Raw genomic sequence first — 14834 nt, 5'->3', positions numbered from 1 at the left:
GTTGTTGATTGGTTTTTGTTTTGTTTATCTTATCGCGTTCGTAACGTCAACGTTTGAGAGCTTCAATGTATACGTGAATGTATTTATTTCACAATAATGCTCAAGATAACACGTGTGGAGAACAGTGAATGAATTTTGGATGGTTATGGTTGCTCGTCAATGCGAGATATTTGGACAATTATTGCACAACTTCATATCGATGCCCGTGTGCTCTCTTGTGCTACCTAGATAGGAATCCCACCAAGCTTAGTACAAGACCGCCATCGAACTTTTCAATCATCTTTGAAAATTTTATTTTTGCAAGAGTTCAATTTTTGGTTGATCTTACCATTGTTTGTTGAAAGTATTTTAAATCCTGTGTGTGTGTGTGTGTGTGTGTCATTTTTGAAAACGAAATAATATTTATTTTTTTACTATTTGTTTTTTTCGATAATTCTTAGATATTTTCAAATCTTTTGAAGCAACATATTGAAATATCAGTTTCATTTCTTCTTCTAATTTGAGAGTTTAATTTCACCAAAAAATACCGATAAGAACCCGTAATTTCAATATTAAAATAACTGAAATCATGTTCGGAACTTTTTGATTTGTTTCTTAAAAATTGAATAATAAAAAAACTTTTTTTGTTTTGGCATTTTTAATGCAAAACAGGAGACACAATTATTGGAAATGTCAATAATTCATTATTTTATAAAGTTTTTCATTACTTTCACTGAATCAAATTTATTCTGGGACTATCAGTACAAGTCGGAAATTGCATTTAAATAAAAATTTATATGAAAATTTGTATAAAGAAACCATTGTTTTGTATTTTGATTTTTGAAAATTTTAATATGAATAGAATTTCGGAAAAAAAACACAAAAGCGTTAAAACTAAGAAATTGATGCTCTTGTTAAAAGATGCAGCGTATCCGAAACTGGTTTAAAGCGTGATTTTTGCATCTTAAACCAGTTTTAAAACGTCTTTTTTTAAATGCACCGTTTTCATGTTAAAGGCATTTTCAGGTTATTTTTTAAGATTCTTAAATGTTTTGCAGATTAACATTTCACGAAGGCATTCCTGCAAAATAAACCAATAATTTTGGAAATTTGTGTGACAATATTCTCCATTTTTACAAAAATCTTTTTTTTCCTAGAAATGTTATGTTTTTTAAGCTTTCTAAATCATATACAAATAATCGAAAATAAAAAAGTGAGTAATTTTAAAATTGAAATTTGATATAGAATCAAATAGTTTTTTTCCGTTTACCACTTTTTCTTATTTTTTTTTTAACCAAACATTTTTCCGAAGACTTTAAATTGATCAGAAAATTCCTTTTCAAGATACAGCTGCCTTGTATGGAAAATTCTTCAAGCAAAATTGCATCTTTTAACATAGGAGCAGTTCTCTACGAAATCGATCATTTTTTTTTTGAATTTTAATTTTTGTATTCTTTAATCCGGCTGAAACTTTTTTGGTGCCTTCATTATGCCCAAAGAAGCCATCTTGCATCATTAGTTTGTCCATATAGTTTTCCATACAAATTTGGCAGCTGTCCATACAAAAATGATACATGAAAATTCAAAAATCTGTATCTTATGAAGGTATTTTTTATCGATTTGGTGTCTACGGCAAAGTTGTAAGTATGGATAAAGACTACACTGAAAAAAAATGATACACGGTAAAAAAAATGTTGGTGATTTTTTATTTAACTTTTTGTCACTAAAACTTGATTTCCAAAAAAACACTATTTTTTTTTTATATGTTTTAAGGGACCATCCATAAATCACGTGGACACGTTTGGGGGGCGATTGTCCACGATCCATACAAAAAAGATTTTTATATATGGACAATTGTCCACGAAGGGGGTTACAGATTCCCAAAAAAGTGTCCACGTGATTTATGGATGGTCCCTAAGGGACAAAAAATGCCAACTTTTCAGAAATTTCCAGGTTGTGCAAAAAATTTGTGAGCGCGTTATGATTTTTTGAATCAATACTGATTTTTTCAAAAAATCGAAAAATTGGTCGCAAAAATTTTTCAACTGCATTTTTCGATGTAAAATCAAATTTGCAATCAAAAAGTTCTTTAGTGAAATTTTCATAAAGTGCACCGTTTCCAAGTTATAGCCATTTTTAGGTAACTTTTTTGAAATAGTCGCAGTTTTCCATTTTTTTAAATTGGTGCACATGTTTGCCCACCTTTGAAAAAAATATTTTTGAAAAGCCGAGAATTTTCTCTATATTTTGCTTTTTTGAACTTTGTTGATACGACCTTTAGTTGCTGGGATATTGCCATGCAAAGGTTTAAAAAGCAGGAAAATTGATGTTTTCTAAGTCTCACCCAACCAACCCACTATTTTCTAACGTCGATATCTCAGCAACTAATGGTCTGATTTTCAATGTTAAAATATGAAACATTCGTGAAATTTTCCGATATTTCCGAAAACAATACTTTTAAAATTTTCAAATCAAGACTAACATTTCAAAAGGGCTAAACATTCAATATAACGCCTTTTTGAAATGTTAGTTTTGATTTAAAAAAAAATTGAAAATATTTTTTTCGAAAAGATCGGAAAATTTCACGAATGTTTCATATTTTAACATTGAAAATTGGACCATTAGTTGCTGAGATATCGATATTAGAAAATGGTGGGTTGTTTGGGTGTGACTTAGAAAACGTAAATTTTCCTGCTTTTTAAACCTTTGCATGGAAATATCCCAGCAACTAAAGGTCGTATCAAAAATGTTCAAAAAAGGAAAATATAGAGAATTTTCTCAGCTTTTCAAAAATATTTTTTTCAAAGGTGGGCAAACATGTGCACCAATTTAAAAAAATGGAAAACTGCGACTATTTTTAAAAAAGTTACAAAAAAATGGCTATAACTTTAAAACGGAGCACTTTATCAAAATTTCACTAAAGTACCTTTTGATTGCAAATTTGATTTTACATCGAAAACTGGAGTTGAAAAATGTTTGCGACCAAAATTTCGATTTTTTGAAAAAATCTGTATTAATTCAAAAAATCATAACTTGGTCAAAGATTTTTTGCCCATTCCGGAAATTTTTGAAAAGTTGACATCTTATGTCCCCTAAATCATATCAAAAAATAAGAAAAATTAAAAATAGTGTTTTTCGCAAATCAAGTTTTAGTGACAAAAGTCAAATTAAAAATCACAATTTTTTGTACCGTGCATCATTTTCTTCAGTGTAGTCCTTATCCATACTTACAACATTCCCGAAGACACCAAATCGATCAAAAAATTCCTTCAAAAGATACAGATTTTTGAATTTTCACATATCATTTTTGTATGGACAGCTGCCAAATTTGTATGGAAAATTATATGGACAAACTAATGATGCAAAAGGGCTTTTTTGTGTATACCGAAGGCACCAAAAAAGTTTCAGCCGGATTAAAAAATACAAAAAAAAATCGAATGAATGGAAAATTGTTAATTCAAGTCTAAAATTTCCTCTACATTTTAATATTAATTGTCTAAATATTAATTGATGAATGGGGTTTCATAAAGTTTCAGTTTTAATCTAATGTTACCTTAGTTGATTTTTAAGGCTAGTGATTTTTCTCGGCATGCCTATTACAAAACATAGGAATTTCACGGCAATTTGACGGTACTCTGAAAACTGCTCAAAAATGATTCAGAAAATGAGTTCTTTTAGTATAATTATGAACAGAAAAGTGTCTTAAAAGTTTGCAGTTGATCAAGATGCAAAATAAACCCCCTGACAACAAATATTTATTTGAAAAAATAGTTTTTTTAAGATTAATTTAGGCAAATTGAAAAAAATCCGTCAGTGTCATTCATGTTTGAGCTATCAATAAAGTAAGCTTTTAGAAATTGGATTTGCTAACATATCTCAAAAACGAAGCACATCCTAAACGTTATAATCATTAAAAGTAGAATAAGTAAAAAAGTTTTAGTACAATTTTGTTTGTTTTCCTAAATTTCAGCAATAAGAAAATTGGAGTATTTAAATAAAGTTTAGTCAAACCTTCATAAATAGCAGTTTTTACATTTAGTGATAATTCCACAAAAAATTGTACATTGCAAAATGCTTTTTATGTTTTATTTCAAAAAATAATTCATAATCAAAATGTTAAAAAAAGTTATCTCTCATTTAATGCCACTTGTTCATCGTTATTTCCATAAATTTTACAATGATTTAAAAATTATAAAATTTAAATTTTTTACGTTGCCTCTTATTGTAGGGTTGAATAATATTATTAAAAAACCTTTTTGTATTTTTTTGGAATAAATTCTAAATGTGACAGGCAATATTTTTGAGTTGAAAACTGATTCCAAAATGCTTGTTGAAAACCTTTAGAAGTGTTAGAATTTAAAAATTAAAGCATAAATGCAAAAAGCAGCGATTTATCAATTAAATATTTCAAATTTCATGGCCAGGGGCGAATTTCCTGGATTACGCGGCTTCTGTGAAAAATCACCAGCCCTATTGATGTTATTTTAAAATATGTTTCCAATATATTCAAGCACTCTCTTCTATTCTAAAATAAAAACTTTAGTTTTGAATTTTCTTGTAAAATTTTACTCTCCTTCCGGTTGAAGCTACAAAAAAATACCATCGCCCCCCTTGAACGGGTGTCAAAGGACCTGTGTCAGACCACTTGAGCCGCGACAAAAAAAAATCAAAGACGAACGCGCTCATTCAGGCGGCAATTTTGCTCTTTTCGCGAGTTTTCCTTTTTTGCCGCGTATGTGTGGGTGCGCGCATAGGCAAACACACAAATGTTGGCAAAAACTCACACACATACCTTCCGGTGGGTGTGTGTTCATGCAGTGAAAAAAAAATTGAAGAAAAAAAATATCCACCTGTTCCCGTTGCACTTTTAAGTGGCGAAGCAAAAATACTCTTGTAAAACATCAAATGGCGAAATTTGTGAACATTTTTTTTTTTCTCTGCAAACACAACCCGAAACGGAAATCTCGCGTTATTTTCCCCATTCCACAACGACACGACATCCTTCGGAAAACGAAACGGATCGCAAATTTGCAAAAAAAAAAAGGAGAAAAATCCGGAACTCGACAAGTGAATAATAATTCCGAACCGGGACCAGGACCTGTGCGAGGACGCTGAAGGATGTGGTGTGGCCTCTTTTATCGCATCAAGACCTCTCACTTTGAACCCGCGATCGCGCGGTTGCCTACCTGCGGGCGCCGGAAGTGCAAGGGGGTCGGAGGGTCGACCGGCAATAATTATAATCATAAATCGCTGAAGCTCAACCTCGCCCAACCGCATGGAGGGCTCTCAGCGAGTCGCGATTTCATGAACGAACGGGTCGTCGTCAACGGGGCTGGGCTGTGAAAAGATTCGCGAATGTCGAAAGGGCACACGATTCAAAAGTTCAGCGGAAAAATGAGCACCGCGTATGTGAAAAACTAAATTACAGGATACTCGAGAACAACCACCGCGATTTGATGGGAAGACTCATCTTGAGCACATACAAACAGAATGTAATGATTTACTTCCACTGTTGAGTAAATACAACAGCGAAATTTGTTGGGATTTTCAAGATGACAATTTAAAAATATTTATCAAAAAATATAATTTGGAATTAAAAAAAAACGTACTACAGTACAAATTGTAATCGTGCCTCTCCAAATCTCAAGCTGAAGCAATTTTCCACTTCGGAAAACCCAACCGATTTCACGCGTTGAAGTCTTTGTCGCAACATTGTGTCGACGTCGAGAGTTTTCCCCCAGTCCCTCCGCCCCCTTCGAATCTCCTCCCACAATCCCCCCCAGCGGGCAGTAAATTTTCTCTCAAAAGACCCAACCCTCTCGGGAGAAAGCACCCCGAATCAATTGGGAAAATTGAGAGTCAATCGATAATTGATTTGTGTGCCGTTTCCCCCGTCCGACCGCCAACGGAGCAAGTGGAAATCGTCGAGAGGACTCTTTTTTGGGGGACGGATTCTGTTCGCTCTTGGTGCTCACTTCTGGGACGTACACTCTCTCTTTCTCTTAAATTTTCTGCTGCTGGATGAGAAAGGATGGAAAAACTAAATAAAATTTAAAAAAAAAACGATTCTGCTAAATGCGGGTCCTTATCGATGATAAGCACTTGCGCTGTGAGCACCTCCAAGCAAAGTGAAAATGCTCGCCTCCGCCCTCGTAAAAAATGGGGTAATTTCACTTGCAATTTTGGACAAAGGATTCAGTTGTGTCATAATGCATCATCCCAAACTATTATAAGATAACGTTTTGATTTTATGTAATTAAATAAAACTATTTTTGTTTAAATAAGCAGTTCAAGACCGAAAAAAAAATGATTCGTTCTGAAACAATGTTGCATTTTACAACAAATTTGCCCTCCCAAGTAAAGACATTACTCTCTTTCTCTCAACCATGAGTCCTTAAAGAAAGCAATCGCCGTTTTTACGAGGTGGCAACAAATATGAAATTTGATCATCATAAAAGTGTTATGAAAATAAAAATAGATAGTGTGATTTTATTAGCAAAACCGCGATTCCAAGACTTTGCAGCTTCAGTGCAGCGCCACATTTGAAGCTGCACTTTCTTCCACTTATTACAAACGGAATGGTGATCTGCTTCGGTAACCCTCAACTGTCCTGTTTAAAAAAAATCACCGGAATTTTTATTTCGTTTGTGTTATAATTAATAATCGTTGTCTAATTTATATGGACGTGGTTTGGGTACTCTTCCTTACATTGATTTTTTTTAATCCAACATTAGCTGTTTTGGAACCGGCTAATGACAAATCATTTGAAAGGTCTAATATTTATAAGGCTGGTACAAATTTTATTTAACGGTACCGTCAGTGGGGGTGACATTGGGTCTGGGGGGTGAGATTGGGTCAAAGTGATTTTTTACGGATTTTACCATTTCTAAGGTTATTCTCAATGAAACTGAATTCTGTTAAAGGGGTTGTTTTAGGGAACATCTTAAAATGACTCCGCTGAAAAAATCTCGTTCTCGGATGACTTGTTTTTACCATATCGTTGTATTTGAGCATCATTTTAGTTTCATTTGACCCAATGTCACCCCCTCTAAGGGGTGAGATTGGGTCAATTTTCCAACTATTGGCATTTAAGATAATGTTCATCAAAATCCACCATATTTTGGGAAAATAATAGTAAACTATCTAAGAACAAATCAACGTTGAAAGATTTTCGATGTTATTTAAATTGTTTTTGTTATTAAGAAATTTCGAGAGGTGTATCGTTTTTTGACACATAGTCACCCCCACTGACGGTACACATCAACCATAGCTTTTACACCCAGATTTCTGTTGCAGACATTTTAGTATCTTCAAAACTGCGGGAAATATCGATCTAACTTTTTATTCATCCCCTAAATTACTGTGTTTTATAAGACTCTTTATAGTTATTTACAACAAAGTTTGACTATTTTTACAATCAGATTCTTGCAGGATTGGGTCCGTAAGTTTGACAATTTTGGAATAAGAAGAAAACAACTTCCTTGGTTGCTGTGCACCCTTAAAGTTTCCTTCAAAATTGGCCCGAAAAATCAGGGGGCAAAAAAAAATTCGTAAGGCTTCAAAATTTCAATGGAAATTTAAGTGCAATCAGATGAAATTGATTTAAAATACATTCCCCTGCGTTTAAATCATTTTTAGCATGTTTGAGTTGATTTTAACATCTTTTGAATTTTTAAAAAATTTCGATGTTTAGTATCGCAAAAAAACGCATTTTTTTTTTGTTTTCGTCAAATCTTACACTTTAAAAACATTTTTTGTATTCAAATGTTGACACTAAGGCTTGCTATTTCAATTTATATATTTTTGTTATTTTTTGCCCCCCTCGATCCCGGCCAGAGCCGAGGGACAAAAACTTTGAAAAATATTTGCATCGGCCTAAAAGATTAAAAAAAAATGTACAGACATCTTATTTATGTTCATTTTACCTAAGTGTTCTTAATTTTGAGCAGTGTTGCCAAATCTGCAATTATTTATTTGTTTATATTTAATTATTTGTATTTAAATCAAATCTGAAATATTCCAGTGTGTATATTTTTTTTACAAATTTCGATGAAAATATTTTCTGACTTGGACAACCATGGGCTTTAGCGAAAAAAAACGAAAAATTGCGAAATTTTGGCAAAAATCTGTCTTTACATTTTTAACATATATTTTCCATCCTGATATTATTTTTGTACATATTAATACAATTAATATTAATAATTTTTTACATATTTATACAAATGAGTGTTCATTTGAGCTGAGTGATTTTCCAGCTCATTTTTAATAACATCAAACTATAAGTGGATTCACCTCAAAATGATACATTTTATCAACATTTCAGTTAAGTACTGTTTGATTTAAAATTTTGTCGATTATGCATCACTGTTGTTTGATCTTGCTGGGTCATCATAGCACAAACGTTCATTTTTTCTCTTTTTTGATCCTCAAAATTATGTGATCTTTTTGAAATAAATATTTTGAAAATTGTGGAATCAAGACTAACTTTAACGATCGAATGTTTAGCCCTTTTTAAATATAAGTCTTGGTTCCAAAAATTTCAGTTTTTTTTTTGTTGAAAGGATAAAAAATAATCAAAAATATTCTTTTTTCAGTTTTTTTGAAGGGTTAAAAAATAATCAAATTTTTTCAAATTTTAACATTAAAAATTGGACCACTAGTTGCTGAGATCTTGGCATTAGGAAATGTTTTTGGATAAGGTCTAATCTTCAATGTCTCTTTGTCAATTTTTTTTTGAAATTTTCTGAACTTTTCGAAAAAAATGGTGTGATAATCTGTTTTAAAAAATCGAAAAACGGGAATATTTTAGTTGAAATTTAAATTTTAGATGGCTTTATCTTGAAAACGGTACACTTAATCAAAAAATCTGTACAGTACTTTTCGATTGCTAATTTTAATTTACATTCGAATCTAATATACAATATTTTCACAGATATTTATTTTTTGCCCAAAAAACACACGATAAAAAAATACTTCTCTATGGCTTAATTGTTGCGGATTGTTTCCCCTAAAACATATCACTAAATTGCTTTAAAAAAAATTAAAATAGAAAATATATATTATGGGAAGTTAATATTTTGTGAAAAAGCCAATTGAAAATCGGCTAAAAATCTTCTTCATTTTTTTCTGAAAAGTGTTCATTGATGACAACTTTGTCGAAAACATCAAATTGATCAGGAAATTCCTCAAAAGTAACGGATTTTCGAATATTTTTTACCAATTTTGTATGGGGACCAATCACACAAAATGTTTTCTTTGGTCATAGGGAAAGAAATACAAAAAATTAAAATGGTCGACATCGGCCTATGGGCCTCCTATCCGAAAATGGCGGTTTTCGTCAATTTTCACAAAAACTACATTTTTTGAAAGGAAGGCTTTTAAGAAAAAATATGTTGTAGTCCGAAAAACTAGTTGAATTATATCTGGGAATATTTTCCCCTGATTCTTTATATTATTTTACCTCCTTCAAATTATCAAATGATACTCAGCTAGTTTCTTCGGACCACAACATATTTTGCCTTAAAAGATTCTTCCTTTCAAAAAATGTGGGTTTTGTTAAAATCCTTGGATTGGACCGCCCTTTTTCGGATAGGAACACCCTATTCGCCAAACAAAGATATGCGGGTCTAATTTTGTTTGTCCAAGGAACTCCCATGCCAAATCTTAGCCAATTTGGAGAACTTTTGATTGGGATACTTCCTGTTTGACGTGGAATCGCTAAATAGTAAGTGACTGTTTTTGCATATCCATTTTGGTATGACCAACCGCAAAATTTTATGAAGATTTGTATAAAAATAACTTGTAACATAGGGAATACAAAAACGAAGTTTCATTTTAATATTAAAAAATATATCAAAAAGATCAATTTATAAAAACACAATGAATTAACCATAAATACTACTAAAAATCTCTTAACATAAAGGGCTGCCAGAATTCTAATTGTATCCGGATTGTAAAGATATTTCTACATTGAAAGTATGGAAATAACAACTTGCTTGGTTTTCGAGTCGAAGTTAGCATTAAGTTTTGAATATTCGTTGTATGAGTTATTTTTCATAATGTATATGGAATAAAAAAAAAACACAAAATCTTGTCAATTGCACAGTAAAACAAAAATCATGGCAATATTACTTCTGGGAAGGGGTACATATTTTATGTCATAAAAAATGTGTAATTTTACCTCTAAAAACGTGTAATTTTACCAATTTTCTGGTGTAATGGCAACCTTCCAAAATTACTCCTTCCAAATTTACACAACTTTTACCTGTGTGATATAAATATTCACTGCTTTAGATTTTTTCTAGGTTATCAAAACAGATTTCCTCAACAATCAATTTTTGAAATTGAATTACGCATTTTTTTCTTTTATTTGCATTCGGGGTTAAGTCTCGCTTCTTCAGACAGCAGTTCTGGGAAAGCCTTTCCCTACGCCCTTGCAAGAAGAGCAATATTATCAAGCGATTTGCATAAAGCTGATTCACACCAACGCGCGCCAGAGCTAAGGATCTGGTACTGCTGGTGTTGCAATAGCATTTTTATGGCAACTTTGGGTTCGTACGAAATGTGTGCAGCACACCGGAAATTGAATTTTTAGTACCCAGTTCAGACGCTTCCCTCTTCCTTAACAAGTCACGGTTAGGCGAACCCATAATCGTAAATCGCATCATTGTTTCAAATTTGGATTCCTGGAAAATAGAAAAAGGAAAAAATCACGCCCGGCAACACGGTCACCATTGGCAAACGGCAATGACGCCGAACTCCATCAATCCGTAATAGACTGGTGCTGGTGAGGTTGATCCAATTTGGACCGTCGTCGTAAAACATTCGTCACGCATCGGGAAGTGATTCGTCCTTGCAGGAGCAGCCGTCGTCGTCCTAACGATGTAATGATCTATTATTATGATTATGGGGGTGTTGGTGTGTGTTTTCAAGGAGTAACCTCTGGGCCAAAGTGTGAGGACTGATGGACGCTGGAAGGTGCTGGCAAAAGCTTTTATCTCTTCGATCATCAAATCAGCTTCCTGACCCGTGGTCCGGCGGTGGACAGCGGGATGATCTGATTGAAATGGTTAGAAAATCAAATTTAACCTTTTTTGATTTTTTTTTAAATTTTGTGTCCAGACTAGACTATCCGAAGTCCTTGGAAAAATACTTTGGATAATCGAACCTTTCGATAGCTGAGATACAAAAAAAAAATCTTTATTTTCACAGTCAAAAATTGTGTAAATTTGAAAGGCCTCTTTTATGATGTAATTTTACCTCAATTTAGGCTGAAAGAGTTATATTATACCAGAAAAGTGGAAAAATTACACATTTCAGAGGTAAAATTACACATTTTTTCTGACTAAAAAGATGTATCTCTTCCCAAATGTAATATTACCATGATCTTTTTACTGTTTCAATTTGCATCTTATTATGTCTTTCAACCTGCCTTTTTTTTTTGTTACTGTGTTTTTTTTTAGTTTTTCTTCATTTATTTTAAGTTGTTTTAAACGCAAATGTAAAAGTAACGCAAAACATGTAATTTTGCATAAAAAAACTGATAGTTTTTTTTTATCTTTTCCCATAGAATTTCGCATTTTAACAAATTATTAACAACCTTCAATTATTATCTTTATCATGTCCTCTGTTTTTCATTCACAGTTAGAAAAAGAATATTTCGAAAGGTTTAAAATTTGTTGTTTGAATATTACTGTTATTTAATGTGATTTTGTCTCTATGAATGTGTAAAAATTGAGAAATTAAACGTTATTTCAAATTTGCCTTACAATGTAAAATAATGGTCTCACGCGTGTCACAGAAGTTTTTCTGGAAACAAGAATTTATTACAAAGTGAAAACAGTAAATTTGGTAAAAGGTGTAAAATTGGAAGGGGTGAAATTACTGCTGTTATGATGTAATTTTACATTAATTATGATGAAAAAGTTAAATACCACATTATAAGAAGTAAATCAAGAAGTGCAATTTTACATCTGTTTTATGCTAAAATTACTTCATCAAGATGTAAACTCGTCTCAAACCTAATTTGTTAAACTGAGTAATTTGTATTATTACGCTATAATTAATGTAATGTAACACAGGTAATATTGCATCATATTGCCTCAAATTAGACTGAAACAGTTAAAAATTAGTAAAATTACACATTTTCAGAGATGAAATTACGCTTTTTTCTGACATAAAAACATACTTATTCCCAGATGTAATATTTCCACGATTTTTTTAGTGTGTCGTTTTTGGGTCACTGGGCTCAAATATGAACCCAAAAATGCTATAAAATTATTTGAAAAAGGAGAGATTGGAATATTTGGTCACAATCTCGTTGACCATGCCCTCTCAATCCCACTGTCCTTCCCCATCAGGCTCGCACAGTCCTGCCATCCATCCATCATCTATTAACACTCCTCCGTCCAAGCCTCCGAAACCGTTGCTTCGCTAATTTCAACTCGCTCGCATTTGGCCCCATTTCAACCAATCTTAATCGTTCTTGCAGCATTCGAACCGGTAGGATTTCAAGATTCATCTAAAACAAGAACGAACCTGATCCGACTTACCTGCTAGTAACACCGACTAAATTCGTCGAAGCAACTCTTTTAGGCGCTCGTTTTAGGAACACACCATGGCCAAATCAACAAGAAAGCATTAAAATTTGAAATCAACCATTCAAATTTAACTAATTTGGGGTCGCTGAACACGAATATGACACTTAGAAAATCCCAAAGTATTCAGAAATCCAGAAATCCAAGATGGCGGCCAATATGGCGCCTGTAGTATATTGGAAATATTTTTTGAGGTTGTAATAGTGATTCAACCACTCAAATCTAACTAATTTGGGGTCGCTGAACACGAATATGACACTTCGAATATTCCAAAGTATTCAGAAATCCAGAAATCCAAGATGGCGGCCAATATGGCGCCTGTAGTATATTGGGAACATATATTTGAGGGTGTAATAGTGATTCAACCACTCAAATCTAACTAATTTGGGGTCGCTGAACACGAATATGACACTTCGAATATTCCAAAGTATTCAGAAATCCAGAAATCCAAGATGGCGGCCAATATGGCGCCTGTAGTATATTGGGAATATTTTTTTGAGGTTGTAATAGTGATTCAACCACTCACATCTAACTGATTTGGGGTCGCTGAACACGAATATGACACTTAGAAAATCCCAAAGTATTCAGAAATCCAGAAATCCAAGATGGCGGCCAATATGGCGCCTGTAGTATATTGGGAACATATATTTGAGGGTGTAATAGTGATTCAACCACTCAAATCTAACTAATTTGAGGTCGCTGAACACGAATATGACACTTCGAATATTCCAAAGTATTCAGAAATCCAGAAATCCAAGATGGCGGCCAATATGGCGCCTGTAGTATATTGGGAATATTTTTTTGAGGTTGTAATAGTGATTCAACCACTCACATCTAACTGATTTGGGGTCGCTGAACACGAATATGACACTTAGAAAATCCCAAAGTATTCAGAAATCCAGAAATCCAAGATGGCGGCCAATATGGCGCCTGTAGTATATTGGGAACATATATTTGAGGGTGTAATAGTGATTCAACCACTCAAATCTAACTAATTTGGGGTCGCTGAACACGAATATGACACTTCGAATATTCCAAAGTATTCAGAAATCCAGAAATCCAAGATGGCGGCCAATATGGCGCCTGTAGTATATTGGGAATATTTTTTGAGGTTTTAATAGTGATTCAACCACTCACATCTAACTGATTTGAGGTTGCTGAACATGAATATGACACTTGGTATAATCCAAAGTATTCAGAAATCCAGAAATCCAAGATGGCGGCCAATATGGCGCCTGTAGTATATTGGGAATATTTTTTTGAGGTTGTAATAGTGATTCAACCACTCAAATGTAACTAATTTGGGGTCGCTGAACACGAATATGACACTTCGAATATTCCAAAGTATTCAGAAATCCAGAAATCCAAGATGGCGGCCAATATGGCGCCTGTAGTATATTGGGAACATATATTTGAGGGTGTAATAGTGATTCAACCACTCAAATCTAACTAATTTGAGGTCGCTGAACAAGAATATGACACTTAGAAAATCCCAAAGTATTCAGAAATTCAGAAATCCAAGATGGCGGCCAATATGACGCCTGTAGTATATTGGGAATATTTATTTGAGGTTGTAATAGTGATTCAACCACTCACATCTAACTGATTTGAGGTTGCTGAACATGAATATGACACTTGGTATAATCCAAAGTATTCAGAAATCCAGAAATCCAAGATGGCGGCCAATATGGCGCCTGTAGGATTTTTGAATATATATTTGAGGGTGTAATAGCCATTCAACCACTCAAATCTAACTAATTTGGGGTCGCTGAACACGAATATGACACTTGGTATATTCCAAAGTATTATGAAATTCAGAAATCCAAGATGGCGGCCAATAAGGCGCCTGTAGAATATTGGGAATATTTATTTGAGGTGTAATAGTGATTCAACCACTCAAATCTAACTAATTGAGGTCGCTGAACAAGAATATGACACTTAGAAATTCCCAAAGTATTCAGAAATCCAGAAATCAATATGGCGGCCAATATGGCGCCTGTAGTATATTGGGAATATTTATGAGAGTGTTAAAGCCATTCAACCACTCAAATCTTTCTTATTTGGGATCGCTGAACATGAATATGACACTTGGTATTTTCCAAAGTATTCTGAAATTCAGAAATCGAAGATGGCGGCCAATATGGCGCCTGTAGTATATTGGGAATATTAATTTGAGGTTGTAATAAAGATTCAACCACTCAAATGTAACTAATTTGGTGTCGCTGAACACGAATATGACACTAAAAATATCCCAAAGTA

At 33.2% G+C, this 14834-nt stretch overlaps 1 protein-coding gene across 1 annotated transcript in view; it reads left to right on the top strand.

The window, feature by feature from the left end:
• The window catches only part of LOC6044719 (nuclear pore complex protein Nup88), a 110792-nt gene that overhangs the window by 12431 nt on the left and 83527 nt on the right, over nucleotides 1-14834 (top strand). The gene's annotated exons all lie outside the window — the stretch shown is intronic.

The sequence above is a fragment of the Culex quinquefasciatus genome, chromosome 3 (assembly GCF_015732765.1).
Source record: "Culex quinquefasciatus strain JHB chromosome 3, VPISU_Cqui_1.0_pri_paternal, whole genome shotgun sequence".
Taxonomy (NCBI): Eukaryota; Metazoa; Arthropoda; class Insecta; order Diptera; family Culicidae; genus Culex; species Culex quinquefasciatus.
This window is presented reverse-complemented; position numbering and strand designations above follow the sequence as displayed.